Source organism: Xenopus laevis, chromosome 2S, assembly GCF_017654675.1.
Source record: "Xenopus laevis strain J_2021 chromosome 2S, Xenopus_laevis_v10.1, whole genome shotgun sequence".
NCBI lineage: Eukaryota > Metazoa > Chordata > Amphibia > Anura > Pipidae > Xenopus > Xenopus laevis.
In genome coordinates this window covers 111483421-111498478 of record NC_054374.1, presented here as the reverse complement: position 1 = coordinate 111498478, position 15058 = coordinate 111483421, and the positions used below count along the sequence as shown (strand labels likewise).

Here is a 15058-nt window from a genome sequence, read left to right as displayed (position 1 = left end):
CAGTGATCCAGGAGCATCTGAACTGTTACAATTTGCTACATTTAGTTTACAATTAGTTTATATATATCTCAGCAGCATCTGTGGAATATTAACAACTATTGTATAAATTCTAACAACTGTCTTACAGTAAATGAAACTCAGGGATTCTGCTCAGCAGGGACAAACATAACAAATGTATCAACTAAATTTATACATTTAGGACAGTTACAGAGTCAGCGACCCCCCCCATCCCAGAGTTGGTTTAGAGCAGTGATCCCCAACCAGTAGCTTGTGAGCAACATGTTGGTCTCCAACCCCTTGAATGTTGCTCTTAGTGTCCTCAAAGCAGCTGCTTATTTTTGAATACCAGGCTTGGAAGCAAGTTTTAAATGCATAAAAATTAAGTATAGTGCCAAATAGAGCCTCCTGTAAGTTGCCAGTCCACATAGGAGCTACCAAATAACCAATGATAGCCTTATTTGGCACCCAAAGGGATTTTTTAATGCTTCTGTTGCTCCCCAACTCTTTTTACATTTGAATGTGGCTCACGGGTAAAAAAAGGTTGGGGACCCATGGTTTAGAAGGTGAAAAATGAAACTTTACACTTCAATATTAGAAAAACCCCTTTAATAAAGGTTAATTTTTAATAGACCCATTTCTAATAATTATACTATTGATGACTGGTTCACTCAGGAGGAAATTCAAAAGAAGAGACTAGAACATGTGAAAGTAAACAAAAATCAGGACTGGATGGTATTCATCATTAGGTACTAAAAGAGATCAGCTCTGAGATTGCCAAATGACATGACAAATCATGTGCACCTATATGGTAGGGCAGAGGTGACTTGTACTTGTATCTCCTGCCATAGGTGTATGTGCAGGACTAATAGGTGCCTGGACCTGTGCCAATCATGGTAAAAGAGGCTATGGTCTGGTGCCTAGTGCAGCTTTGGGCTACTAAAACAAATACCCTGCCAGGAGATGTCGTGATGGCCCATTCCATAAATGTCTTTAAGGGTGCTGGCATACATTAGTCACCAGCAGTACAAATATTTTGTGATTACTTTCTTTAGCTGGGAGGAGACGGAGGGGAGGAAGAATTAGTCTTTTTCAATTTAGTATCTGAACTAGTTTTATTTGAGGTGATGAGGAGCTTGATCACCTTATACGTTATTGTCAGTGTATAAAGCTTTTTGATAAATACAGTATATACTAAGCCCTGATTTGTGACTACCTTTCTTTGATATTTTGCAGGGTGCATTCACTTTCCAAGGCAGCATGATAGATATGCCCTTGCTTACGCAGACCCAGAACATTGTTACACTTACCAGAGCCATCACAAAGGAATCATCTGCTAAACGAAGCTCCTGCAAGGTGGGCCCAAATTGCACTATGCAAGGAGAAACTGCAGCAAAAGCAACAAACACCAATCAAAGCATCATGTTCGTATAAAACCAGTTGTGCACAAATAAAATGGTGCAGTCAGGGTCGGATTTATATAGTGGGTGCTCCTAGGCCCACTGCTGTTCGTTGCCCCTGTCCCATCCAAATTTTCATCATCCGGACCTGAGCAATGGGGATTGGCGCATGGGAAATTTAAAAAATGATTGTATCTCCAGCGCATCCCCAGTGTTTTTGAAACAATGTGGGTGTGTTTGGGCAGCATGCCACCCCCCTAAAATCCTGACGCCATAGGCCCGGGCCTAGATGGCCTTTCCACAAATCTGGTCCTGGGTGCAGTTTAAGGCCCACAGTGTGTGCAAGCCTATGCATCAGTCCCTGGTCTGTTTGCAAAACACTGGTGCTCGAGCACATGAGTTCCATGTTGTTAAGTGAATCAAGAAAGCTGTTGTGCAGAACTTAACACAGCATGTAGAAAGGGTAAATAAACATAAGCCACCATTGTCCCCAGTATAATACTCTTGAGTGGGTTGAAGCCCGCAGAGGATCTGTTTTTTTCACAGGAGCACTTCAATGAATTCAGATGTTTCTCTTGCTAACGAAAACTTGGTAGTGTGTGTCCCAATCATACAAAGGAAATGTCCATTTTCTTTAATGTGCCTGTACCACCATGACTGAACCCTTGCCCCTGGCACTGAAGCATTGAGCACCAACCTGTAGATCACTTGCATCTTTACTTGGTTTATGGCCAAATATACGGAATTGATTGTGAGCTCTTGTCCCTTGTATAATATAGAAATTCACCAACCATTTTGAGCCGCTTGCATTTTTATTTGGACACAATATGACTTTGTGCAATAGTAAGCAAAACTTGAAACAAATTTATGCAGCCCAAGTAATTTCATCCAGAAGAATGTGTCATTAACCTGTATTAAAAATTAAAAGGGATAGATACATAGGTCATTCTTCCCATCTACAAAGCATTGGTAAGCATCTGGAAATGCATAAAGGTGGAATATGTATATTTAAATATATGAGGGCACTGTATCGTAAACACCAGCTGGACCTTCTAGTAGATATTGGGAGATTCACTGAGGCTCCATCTTAATTAACCCCCTGGCCACCAATGAACAGAGTAGGTATCCCCTGGCCCTAGCACCAAAGTTTTTTTAACTTGTAGGGGGCCCCAGTACCAATGATTTTTTTTTACTTGTAGTGGGATCTGGCACCAATATTTTTTTTAATTTGTAGGGGGATCTGGCACCAATATTTTTTTTGCATGTGTAAGGAGCCCTGGCACTAAAGTTTTTTTCAACTTGTAGGGGACCCTGCCCACCAGTGTGGTGGGTGGGGTCGTACCGATCCCCGCAATCTCTGATGGCAGCCCTGCTGACAGATACATTAGATATCCTGAAGAAAGCGTTGGATGCCTTGATCCAGGGACTGGTCCCATTGCCATCTTGGAATCAGAATAACATCCTCCCTAAGCATTCTCCCTAAATTTCTGTGGTATAACTACTACTGGATGGCTCATTGATGATTTTTGCCGTGATTAAACGATATTTAGGAATTTTTAATAAAAACACAAAAGCTCTTGCTGCAATCTGACTATATTTCCCCTCTAATGTTACCAAAAAGACAACAGTTTATTTAGTGAAGTATTTTTGTGACTTAGAATCAGATCTGTATTTTATATGGCAGTTCAGTAAAAACAAAGTTGGATCTAACTCTGGGGTTGGCTATTATTGGAGGCAGTGGGTTCTAAAATTGCAGTACTCTGTAAAATTGTTGCAGTGGTGCACAGAAAATGCAGCAGCCCCTTTGAGCAAAATACATTGAATGTGATTGAAGTATGTCAATTGCTGTTTCGAATGGATGTACTTCCAATATGAAACACAGATCTTCACAAGGCCTTAAGCAGTAATACAGTACTACTGTGTGAAGAAGGAAGGAAATAATACATTATTCATAATTGTGAACCTGGAGGATTGTGAAAGGGGTGTTTGGAGGTCTTTATGCTGAAGGAAGCAGAGCATGACTGCACAGAAACAAGCTACTCTACGGTATTGAATAGAGATGATCTCTGGACTTAGGGATCAAGTAATACACCTTAACCACTGAACAGCTCTTCAGTTCAATCTGATTTGCCTTTTTTCTTCTAAAGGTGATATTGTGTGATGCTTCGGAACCCTAGGGTCAGCTGATAAGCAATGTCTTTGCTAAAATTGCTGCAAATGTCTGTGCACCCAAAGACTATGAATAGTGACTGTGAAGCAAGATGATATAGGCACAACCAAGTGACCTCCTTTCAGTTTTTCCTAGGCCCAACTTATTAGTGACTAAATAACTCTAACACCCTAGGAGGGGGGCACTAATTCATATCACTAGAGGGTTTTATTTTGTTGTATTAAAGATTCCAGATCAAACCGTGCCACCTTCCAACACTCATTGTAAAAACATCAACATGAAACTGAATTTGTATCCATTTTTATTCCAGGGCTTAATAAGAAGTATATGGTTGTATTGTGTAAATGAAGGGAAAACATTCAAGGAGAAAACATTACCAGAACAATAAACTTTTTTTAAGCTGGGATACCCCTTGTGGCTTTGTTTATTTGTGATGAATGAGGTCTATTGTGTGGGGGGTTAGTGAAGGCACATACTGTGATATAAAACAAATCCCCCAGAGGTCAGACTTAAGCTGGCCATAGACGCAAAAAGATACGATCGTACAAATCAAGGATTTGTACAATTTTTGGACCGTGTGTGTAGAGTCCCGACATTTTTGTCCCACGGAGATAGGTCGTTTGGTCGATCAGCCAGATTAAAAGATTTCTGTCGGCTGCCGATAATTTCTCAGCATGTATTGCCGATTGTACGATTTTCAGAAGGAGACTCACTAGCTTTGGTCGGACATAACTTTCATACGATTGCTGTCAGGGGCAGAACATTGGCTGATCTGTTCTTTTACTACTTTATTTGATCTGAATGGTTAGTGGCAGGTCGGGAGATGGGGAAGTCCGATCATTCGAGGATTCGAACGATCAGATCTTTGCCTCTATGGCCAGCTTTATAAAGCTAAAGTAATCTTTATTAAGGATATACTATCAGTTCAGCCAAATGAAGTAAAATCGCAGTACTTGGGTGATTTCTGTGTCATACATGCACACACCTTCATACAAGCCAGAGAAACATTGGAAAAAAACAAGAAAAATGGCCTTTGCACACTCTGCGGATCCTGGAACAGTCCATTTATTAAACAAAAACAGCAACAGTGAGGGGTCTCTGCTTAGTCACTTTTTTACATTTTAGTTTGCATTGAATACTGCTTGCATTGCATTGAAAACAGTTGCAACCTTGCACCACCCTTTCTGCTGTGTCAGTGTTTTTATTTCATGAATAACTAACATTGCCGTGTATCACAGTTTATATCCAGTTATATTGTATTGGTTGGATTCCTGTCTGGCGCCAAGCAAGTGAGCATGGAAGTCCAGGAGAATAACATGCCCAATAGCAACACCCCTCTATTATAAACATGTTGAAAAGAAAAAGAACATAAGTGATAACACAGTGCTGAGATGAGTACTAAGGGGCATTTGCGCCGTAAGACATTTTTATTTATTTATTCCACAACACATCAACACAGGTTCTGATCTCATTGTGCCTGGCAGATGGGAGCAAGACCATTTTCTCAGAATTTAGCGTTCCTGTCTGCTATATATAATTATATAATTAAACCAAAAAAATCCTGGATATTCGTAAATGAGAAATTGACCAGCACTGCCTTAGACGAATACCCTTTATTTCTTAAAATATGGCAACCCTGGATAGATCACAGATTTAGAGGGACTCGCTCATCTCATTTATTATCACTTTAAATACTAGGGAGTAGAGATGAACCTCTGTTCCATAATATAACTTGTTGTACTCAGATAATGTGATTTAGCCAACTTCTCTCTTCTTTTACCTTTCCATTTTTTTTGTATGTCCTCACTTTATAGGGGCAGATTTATCAAAATGTGAGTTCAGATTTTAATAAATAAAAACTCACCCATGTTCTATTCCTTCTATGGGATTGTTAGAAAGATATTTATCAATGGGTTAAAATGATAACTCACCATCTGATAACTACACTTTCAAAAATCGCATAGCAATAAGTAGTACATGGGTGAGTTTTTATTTCTTAAAATCTGAACGCACATTTTAATAAAGCTGCACTGTATACATGTTTTATTGTTGGAACTGGAATCCTTTGCATCACTATCGGAGCGAACGGGAGTTTTCTTCAAACAACTAAGACAAAATGTTGTTATGCTTTAATAAGTATGTTTACTGTAACCCACTTAACATCATGGTATGCATATAATATATGATGCTGTAAATGGGTTTCTTATTAAAACAATAAATGTTGATAAAAAAAATGCTGCATTGTGGGTAAAACATTGTGACCTGGGCTTGGTATTGCACTTTGCACATTGTGATGGCAGTATGATGACCCCCTTTATATATTTTTTATTAAAGGACCAGTAACATTAATTTTTTTTAAACAAAAAAAAAGCACCAAGACAGTTTTAACTTTTAAATTTAAAAGCTTTTATCAAGAAATTATTTACCAATTCTCTGCATGCGCTTCTCTTGAGAAACGGCTACAGAGCGACGATCCTCGCTGCCTTCTATAGGAGATAGCCAGGGAGGAGAAATCGAGCACCGCACAATGGATAGTTGCCCTGTCGCCGTTTCTGAAGAGGAGCGCATCAAGAGAATCTGTAAGTAATTTTTTAATAAAAGTTTTGCAATTTAAAAGTTAAAACTGTTTTGGTGTTTTTTTTTTCCGTTAAAAAGAAACAAATTTTTTTTTAAATTATTTTTATATTACTGGTCCTTTAAAGCCAGGTATGATCTACTGTTTATTTTTTGGGTTAATATTGCTTCAAACGGTAGTAACCTGTAGCATGATGTACAAAGTGATATTCTAAGACAAGTTGCAAGTGGTCTTCATAATTTATTTTCTATGGATTGTGAATTATTTAGCTCTCCAGTTTGGAATTTCTGCAGCTATCTGATTGCCAAACTTCTATTTATCCTAGCAACCAGGCAGTGTATGGAATGGGTGAAAGTTAAATACAGTAGAACAACCATTTTACATCCCCTGATTTGAAGTTTTCCCTGATTTTACATTGTTATTTTGTGGTTTCACCTATATATTATGCATAATACATTTTCCTGATTTTACATTTTCCTGGATTTTACATAATTTACTCACGGATAGTGATGGGCGAATTTATTCGCCAGGCGCGAATTCGCTGCGAATTTGCGCGATTCGCGGCAGGCGAATAAATTCGCAAAACGGCCGCAAAAATTAGCGAAAAAAGTTTGCCGGCGTCGGAAAAACGAGACGCCGGCGACGTTTCGCGAATTTTTCGCCGTTTCACGAACTTCGCACGAAATTCGCGAATTTTTCGGCGAAGCGAAACGGCGCAAATTCGCCCATCACTACTCACGGAGATATAGTATCCTGATTGCTGGGGTGACCCCTGTTTATAAACCCTAAAAAGGCAAATAAATGACAGAAAAAATGAAGTCCAATTAGTAATAGTATAACAGAAATCAACTTTAAGATGAACTAACCCTTTCACCTGAACATATTAACTGACTAGCAGTTTTAAGTGCTAAACATCAAGTGATGTTTTTGCCCACAGTTTAATGAATGTGAGCCCTTGTGGTTGTTTCATGTACAGTGGGTCTGGTGAGGAGGAGAATAGAATGAGATGTGCTGATGACGTTCCTGGCTATAGCTTTACCTGCATGGGGAATTCATCCACTGCTTTCATTTGCATCTCATTTTCCTGTGAGCTTGTTCTCTCTGTCATATGGATGTGTGTATGGGCTCCTAGAGCATACCTCCAGTCCCAACTGTCCCGTTTTTAGAGGGACAGTCCCTCTTTTGACAGCTCAACCTCGTTTGTACTGGAAAATTCCCGTTTTTCTCTGCACTGAACAGCCAGAAAAAGAAACAAAGTTTCTACTTTAATTGGCTTTTGGCAGAGAGCCCAGAACAGCCACAGCAGCATATAAAATACTTTTGTTACAATTTTGAGATAAGCAATTGTAACAATATAAGATAACAGGTCCCTTGGGAAAAGTTAGACTCAGAGCTTAAATGGCAATTCACCTTCATTAGCAAAACTGTAATAAATGAAAAAAACCCCCACAGAAACATGTTCACACTTTCATAACCTGCCAAATTTTGTAAAATGAACATGGTAATTAGCGGGTGTGGCCACAAAAATGGGCGTGGTCAAAATGTGTCCCTCTTTTTATTTACAAAATTTTGGGAGATATGTCCTAGGGGGGTGGGACACCTATCAGCACACATACTAATCACTCTATATCACTCGCATGACTTTCCTAGGAACGTGCCCAGTGCTCTTGTGCCCAGTAGGATGCCCTCCCTCCCTGCCTAGCACTGCGCTTATTTCAGGCGCGATATGGCACGCACCCTGCCTCTGCATGAAGGCGTGTTTCTTCTGATATGATGGGAAGATATCATGGCGGATATGCCTCGCATTTGTGAAATGTGACAGAAAAGCGAGTGAGGCCATTGAGCAGCATGTGTAGCCAATTAGGCAGTGAGACAACGGCAGTGAGGGCGACTACTAATTGTGGCGAGGAAGTAATGTAGCGCCTGGAAGAGCGGCCTGGCCAGTCCTGGTGCAGCCTCCGCACAGAGCTCGCTCATTGTTCCATTATGCCCATACCTCCCAACATTTTGAAAGTAAAAAGAGGGACAAAAAATATTTTTGCATGTAGAACATCGATTTTTTACCACGCCCTTTCTGTGACCACACCCCCTAATTACCATGTTCATTTTACAAAACTTGGCAGGTTATGAAAGTTTGAAAATATTTCTCCTTATCTAAACTGTTCTTTTTGTGTCAAAGTATCTTATTTGCACCTGTTAGCTGTTCTGTGCTCTCTGCTAAAAGCCAGTGAGAAGTGAGAAATTTTGTTTCTTTTTCTGGCTGTTCAGTGCAGAGAAAATAGGTACTTTTCAGTACAAACGAGGGACTGCGGGTTGTGCTGTCAAAAGAGGGACTGTCCCTCCGAAAAAGGGACAGTTGGGAGGTATGTATGCCCAATAATACAACAATGTAGTGTTGGCAAACAGTGACAGAGTATGAGACAGGCTGAGCGGGGTGGAGCCGAGTGCGATTAGTTTTATACTTAAACTCCACTCTTTTTCCGTAATTAGTCTTGGTGCCGCCAAAATATTTGTGTTTATTTGTCTCTACAGATCTAATTCCCCTCATACAATATACTATATACATACGTCACCTAATTGCAAGACGAGGAAGGAGCCTAGGGCTGTATTGAATTTATAATTTCACACTGACAAGATGTGTATAGATACCAGGTCTGGACTGAGAATTAAAATAGGCCCTGGCATTTCACGTACACAGATGCCCAATCAGCCCCCACCAGCCCACTAAATACTGATTTTCTATGGCAACTTATAGCAGCCCCTCTGACATTTGCCAGAACCCACAGATTGCCAGCCCGGGCCTGATAGATACGTGTGATATAATATGTAGGTCTATACAGAGCAAAGTCGGGCAGGTGATGGGGTGGAGTTGCTGGTCCTGCTGAGAGAGGGGCACGTGGGTGGCAGCGACTGGGCAGCAGTGTCATAAAGTGTATGGGGGCCACTTTGGGCGAGTTTATTTCATGTGCCGTTAGCACACAGGAGTGGAGTCACCTTTCCCACTGGAGTTTCATTGAGGAAGCTTTTAGGGATTTATTTTCGTTCAGTAGCTAGAGACAATCGGGGAAACAAACGAGATTATGGGATTAGCAGCGGGATTTTGTGCATATTAATGGCACGGAGGGGAACCTAATGGCTTGCTAATTACACACCAGCAAATGGGGGATGATGAACACTACAGTCCTTTCTATGGCAAAGAACCCCTGGGAGGTATTTACAGTGGGGCTGGGGGGAGTGAGAAAATAATTACTGCAGCAGCAGCACAAGATTCCAATGGGAAAGCTCCTACATATAGACAAGAGGCAAAAGCACGTCACGCTGCTGAATAATAATGTTTGTCAATAAGAAACAAACAAGGGCAGGAAAGAAGCAAACAAAGGCACACGTTTAGGGTTGCTCTTTCATTTCAAACAATGTCTCATACAAACTGCACGAGCGACATTTCCCTTTCCAGTCGGACTATTGTAAGTCTCTAATGGAAATATTCCCGCCCGGCTTCCTTTTGTGGCAGTGTGCTGTGCTTTCATACCCTGCTGTGTCACATGATCACATTCTCAATTCATGCATGTATATATGTGTGCCGTGTGTATAGATAGATAGATGGATAGATGGATAGATAGATAGATAGATAGATAGATAGATAGATAGATAGATAGATAGATAGATAGATAGATAGATAGATAGATAGATAGATAGATAGATAGATAGAAAACTAGATTGACAGACAGACAGACAGATTAGATAAATAGATAGATAGACAGACAGGCAGACAGACAGACAGACAGACGGACAGACAGAAATTACCAATTCATGCAGTGCTTGGTTTCTCCTCCATGCCTTCTATAGGAGATAGCCAGGGAGGAGAACTCAAGCGCTGCATGATGGATAGTCGTCCTTTTGCCGTTTCTGAAGAGGAGTGCAAGCAGAGAATCGGTAAGTATTTTCTTAATAAAGACTTTGCGAATCTAAAGTTAAACCTGCCTTGGTGTTTTTTTTTGTTATAATACCAGGAACACAAATAATATTTGAAAAAATATTCATTTATTTTTAACAAAAAAAAATAACACCAAGACAGTTTTCACTTTTAATTCGCAAAAGCTTTTATTAAGTAAGAAATTACTGACCGATTCTCTGCTTGCGTTCCTCTTCAGAAACGGCGACAATCCATAGTGCAGGGAGGAGAAATCGAGCGCCGCAAATTTATGTTACTTGTCTTTTAAGTAGAAACAATTTATTTTTTAAACAAATTTTATGTTACTGGTCCTTTAAGAGGGATGGGAGAGTGGGGTACAGGTAACTGGTAACTCCTGACTTCTACACAAGTCCCATTGCATGCTGGGTATTGTAGTCTTACATTAAACTTGGCAAATTGTTAAACAAAATCTACATTATCCAACATGCATTGGGAGACGCAGGCTTGGCACATTACTACAACAAAAAACGTTGGCTGGTTTCCAAATTACAAAACAGCCAAAGGCCCAAAAAGTAGCCCAAATCCATACTTTGGCTAGTTTGTACTTTCAAACCCCGCCTGGGCTTTAAATTAGTAGTCCAATTTGGCTGGAAACCCGCCAACCTGGCAACCCTGGTTGGCGGGCAGTGGATAGAGTGCAGCGTATGAGACACACATGTTACACAGAATGGGGGAGGGGCAATGGACCTCTAATGCTATTGTCCGGCTGCAGAAGCAGGACACATGAACTGAAAACATTTCCACAGCAACAAGCTAAAGCTTTTTCTTTCCTTGTTTAAACAGCTCCCACAGATCGTGCTGCCTGCACTGCGGCTGTTATTTCCATAAATCAATATTAGCTTGTCGCCTCCGCCACAAGTGCCTGTGCCCCCTGCTCCCCTACAGACAGCGAGTATTATCCGCAGCCGGGCCGCCCCTCCAGCAGGCACGCGTCTCCTCACACACCGACACACACTCCTTTTATACCTGAAATATCTAGCTGATCTAACAGCCATTCATCTATATTACCTATCATTACTTTTTTTTCATTTTGTTTACATATCTTTATTGAGTTTTTCAAAGACAGGGGTACAGAAAAGAAAAAAGGGTTAGCAATCACATAGAAAACATCACTTATAATCATTGTTTTTACACAATGAAACATATAAATGGAATAAAAAGAAAATAGATGTTTGTATTTATCCAGCTGGTGTATTTATCCTTTATTATAAGGCCTTCTGAAAACACAAGTTATTTACTTGGCTCATGCCATTTTAGGCTGCATCTATTCTATAAATCCAGCGGTACTGCATGCATAGTTGGCCATAGGGACACAATCACATAAACGAATGATTTGCATTTCTCCGCCCATAATGAGCTTGATAAAAGGCCATTTGAGGCCTGAAACGTCACTGTGATGCCCAGAAGGCTGCAATAAAGGCATTTTTATCTTATAAAGATTGAGTGGTGCTGTTCAATTACAATTTCTTCAATATTGACCGGTGATAAGTGGCCACTGCACTACAACTTAAAAAGAAAAAGGTGTAAGAAGTCGTGCTGACTGCTCTTTTTACACATGTCTCCGCCCATAATGCCTAATGTGAGAGTTAAATTCTCATTTTGGGTATTAAAGTAGTCATGCTACGTACAGTAAATGGCACAAGGCAAGTAGAAGGAGAAGATAGCAGCATCTATGTATAATTACTAGCCTTTGCTCCTATAGGTATAGATGATCTATTGTTATTTATAGATCTGATCTTTTCATTCTTTATCATACCTGCTACTATAAAATATTTTCAGTCTTCATAAGTACAAATAGCAATTAAAGGTTCCAGTGTACTAATCCATTAGTTGTTTAAGTGAAAAAAGGACACGCACTACCCATATATTTGGTATATAAATGCTATAGATGTTTCTGTTTAATTGTATACAATTTGTATGCCCACATCCAGCCATGTGCCATCTCTTTCCAGTCAGGTACAAGTCGTGCCCATTTGTGCACAGTCTATCCTTGTCTTCTTCCTACCTTTCAGACCGCTCCTACTCTGTTACTTTTGCTAACAAATCCTCTCTCCCCATTCAACTTAGTGTGGGGGTACCTCAGGGTTCTCTACTTGGTCCCCTGTAGTTCTCCTTGTACACTCTCTCTTTAGGAGACTTTATATCATTTGGCCTTTAATATCACCTGTATGCTGATAGCATCCAGATATATTTAGGTACCCCCCTCACTAATCTCTGACATTCAGACCCAGATCACATACTGCTTAGTAGCTATCTCCTCCTGGATGAACAAATGACACCTCAAGCTCATCTTGGCTAAAACAGAGCTTATGGTCTTTTCCACTGAAACCTAGCCCATCTCTTCCTTTCACCATTACTATTGATGGCATGGCCATTAACCCTGTTAACTCAGCACGTTGCTTGGAGGGTCATCTTTGACCAGTCTCTCTCCAGCCAAAACACTAATCCATGCCCTTATCCTATCCCTGTCTAACATCTCTCTCCCCTTCAATCAGTCCTAAACTCCACTACCAGGATTCTCCTGCTCTCTCCTAAGAGAGAAACTGTTCAACCCACATAAAACCTCTAGCATGATTCCCTGTAAAACAATAAGGATAGTATATAAAAGCCTTCTGATAACATGCAAAGCCTTTCACTCCTCTGCTCCTCACTACATTTCTTCACTTGTCTCCCTGTACATTCCTGTAGTCTTCTCCTCTGAGAGCCACCGTCTTTTCGCACCCAGGCCCCAAGTTTACATAGTGGGCATCCCTAGGACCGCTGACGTTCACCGCCTCCATCCCCTCCCCTTTATTCTCACACATTTTCATCATTGGTTCCAGAGCAATGGATTGGTGGATGGGAAATATAAAAACCATTGTATCTCCTGCACCTCCCAATGTTTTTGAACCAATGTGGGTGTGGTTGGGCAGCCTGCCGCCCCCTAAAATCCTGCCACCCTAGGCCCGGGCCTAGGTGGCCTTTCCAGAAATCCGGGCCTGTTCACACCATCCACATCCACTGCCACCTCATGTCTCAAACCTTCATATTTTGCTGCTCCGTACCTCTGAGATAATATCCCTGAATTCCTCTGTAAGGAGTGCAATCTCTTCAAGAAAAAAACTAAAATTTCTACCTTTTGGAGCACTAGAACATTAGTCGAGTCCTTGCACCTACTGTATTGGACAATGCCTTTACCTTCTGCACTTTTCCCCCACCAATTTGTGCCTGTATGTTAGTCACCCACCCACTTGGAATGTAAGCTCTAGGGGGCAGGGACCCTCTGTCCCACTGTGTTTCTTACCACATCGCACTTAAAGGACCAGTAACGTCAATTTTTGTTTTGACAAAAAATTTGTTTGTATAGAACGAAAAAAAAACCACCAAGACATATGTAACGTAAAATTACAAAGTCTTTATTAAAAAATAACTTACCAAAACTCCACTTGCATTCCTCTTCAGAAAAAGCGAAAAGGCGCCGATCCATCGTGTGTTGCTCGATTTCTCCTCCCTGCCTTCTATAGGAGATATATAAAGATATGTATGTCTTGGTGGGTTTTTTTTCGTTCTATACAAACAAATTTTTTTTTAAGTTTCTGTTCCTTTAAGCTCTGTGTCCTTATATGAGCTCTGTGGACTATGTATATTTATTGTAGTTATTATTTAACTTTTATGCTTGTACGGTGCTGCGGCTCTTAAAGGGGTTGTTCCCCTTCCAAACACTTTTTTTAGTTCAGTTAATTTGAGATTATTCACCATAAACAAAGACTTTTTTCAGTTGGTTTCCATGTTTTATTTTTAACCGTTCTCCCAAAATTGAAGTTTAAAGTGTAATGCTCCTGTCTCTGGTGTTTCAATCTGGCAGTTTATTGATCCAGGAGCATCTGAACTGCTACAATTTACTACATTTAGTTGATACAATACATCGATGCATTTCTTAGCAGTATCTGTGGAATATTAGCAACTATTGTATCAATTCTAACAGCAAACTCAGGGATTCAGCCCAGCAGGGACAAAGATAACAAATTTATTAACTAAATTTATCAATTTAAAACAGTTAAAGAGCCGCCCCCCCCCTTCCCAGAGCTGGTTTAGAAGGTGATAAATTAAACTTTAGACTTCAATTTTAGAAAAACGGTCACAAATAGAAAGTAACTGGAAAAAAAGTCTTTATTTTTGGTGAACAATCTGAAACCAACTGAACTGAAAAAAAGTGTTTGAAGGTGAACAACCCCTTTGACAACACTTTACAAATAAAGTTATACATACATTGGAGTTGCAGGCACCCAATGTAGGTGCTCTGGTTGACTGCAGCCACACATACCATGATGACGTGCTAGTGCTAAGCATGTCTCCCAGTCATTGTAGCTCACTGTAATGGTGACAGATCAAAGACTGTTCCTTGTGCCCAGGACAATCCAGCCTCTTTGTTGCAGTTGCTAGGATCCCAAGAAAGTAAGAGAAAGTGTTAGGGGCATGTTAATCAGATGGTTACAGTGCAACAATAATGTCTGTCCTTTTATATCTCCCCTCCGTGGTGTGTTCTATAAACCCCCTACTCCACCTCCGCTTTTAATGCATACAATTGACGTTTGTTTGTTGAAGAGTGGGCTTTGTCATGTAAATGGCATTTTCCTTCCCCGCTGTATTGTAGAATGATTATGAAATTCATTGAGAGTCTCCGAAAGTGAGGCGAATGATCAGACAGCCGTCACTCTAGCAGTAATGTTTATTGAGTCTTTTGATTGTAAGTACCCTGTAGCAGGGACCTACCCTCTGTAAAAGTTTTATCGGTTTGTCATGGTTGTTTCCTGCAGTATCGTAACTACGTGAGGAAGAGAAGGTGTTATCATGGGGACACTATCAGTGGAGCTACTCTGTTAGTCAGGGATAGTGGTGTCAATGGGAATAAGGGAGAATTATTACATGTATTTATAGAGCGCCAACATATTGCGCAGTGCTGT

General features: G+C 40.5%; 1 long non-coding RNA gene and 1 pseudogene across 1 annotated transcript; one reads left to right on the top strand and one right to left on the bottom strand.

The window, feature by feature from the left end:
- The window catches only part of LOC108708975, a 77096-nt pseudogene extending 75631 nt beyond the window's left edge, over window positions 1–1465 (top strand).
- Window positions 1466–11338: 9873 nt separating this feature from the next.
- On the bottom strand, window positions 11339–14729 carry LOC121400357. The gene is made up of 3 exons (XR_005965691.1): window positions 14419–14729; window positions 13530–13609; window positions 11339–11621 (listed from the first exon to the last, which is right to left on the bottom strand). It is a non-coding gene; the product is annotated as an uncharacterized LOC121400357 (long non-coding RNA).
- Window positions 14730–15058: the final 329 nt, after the last annotated feature.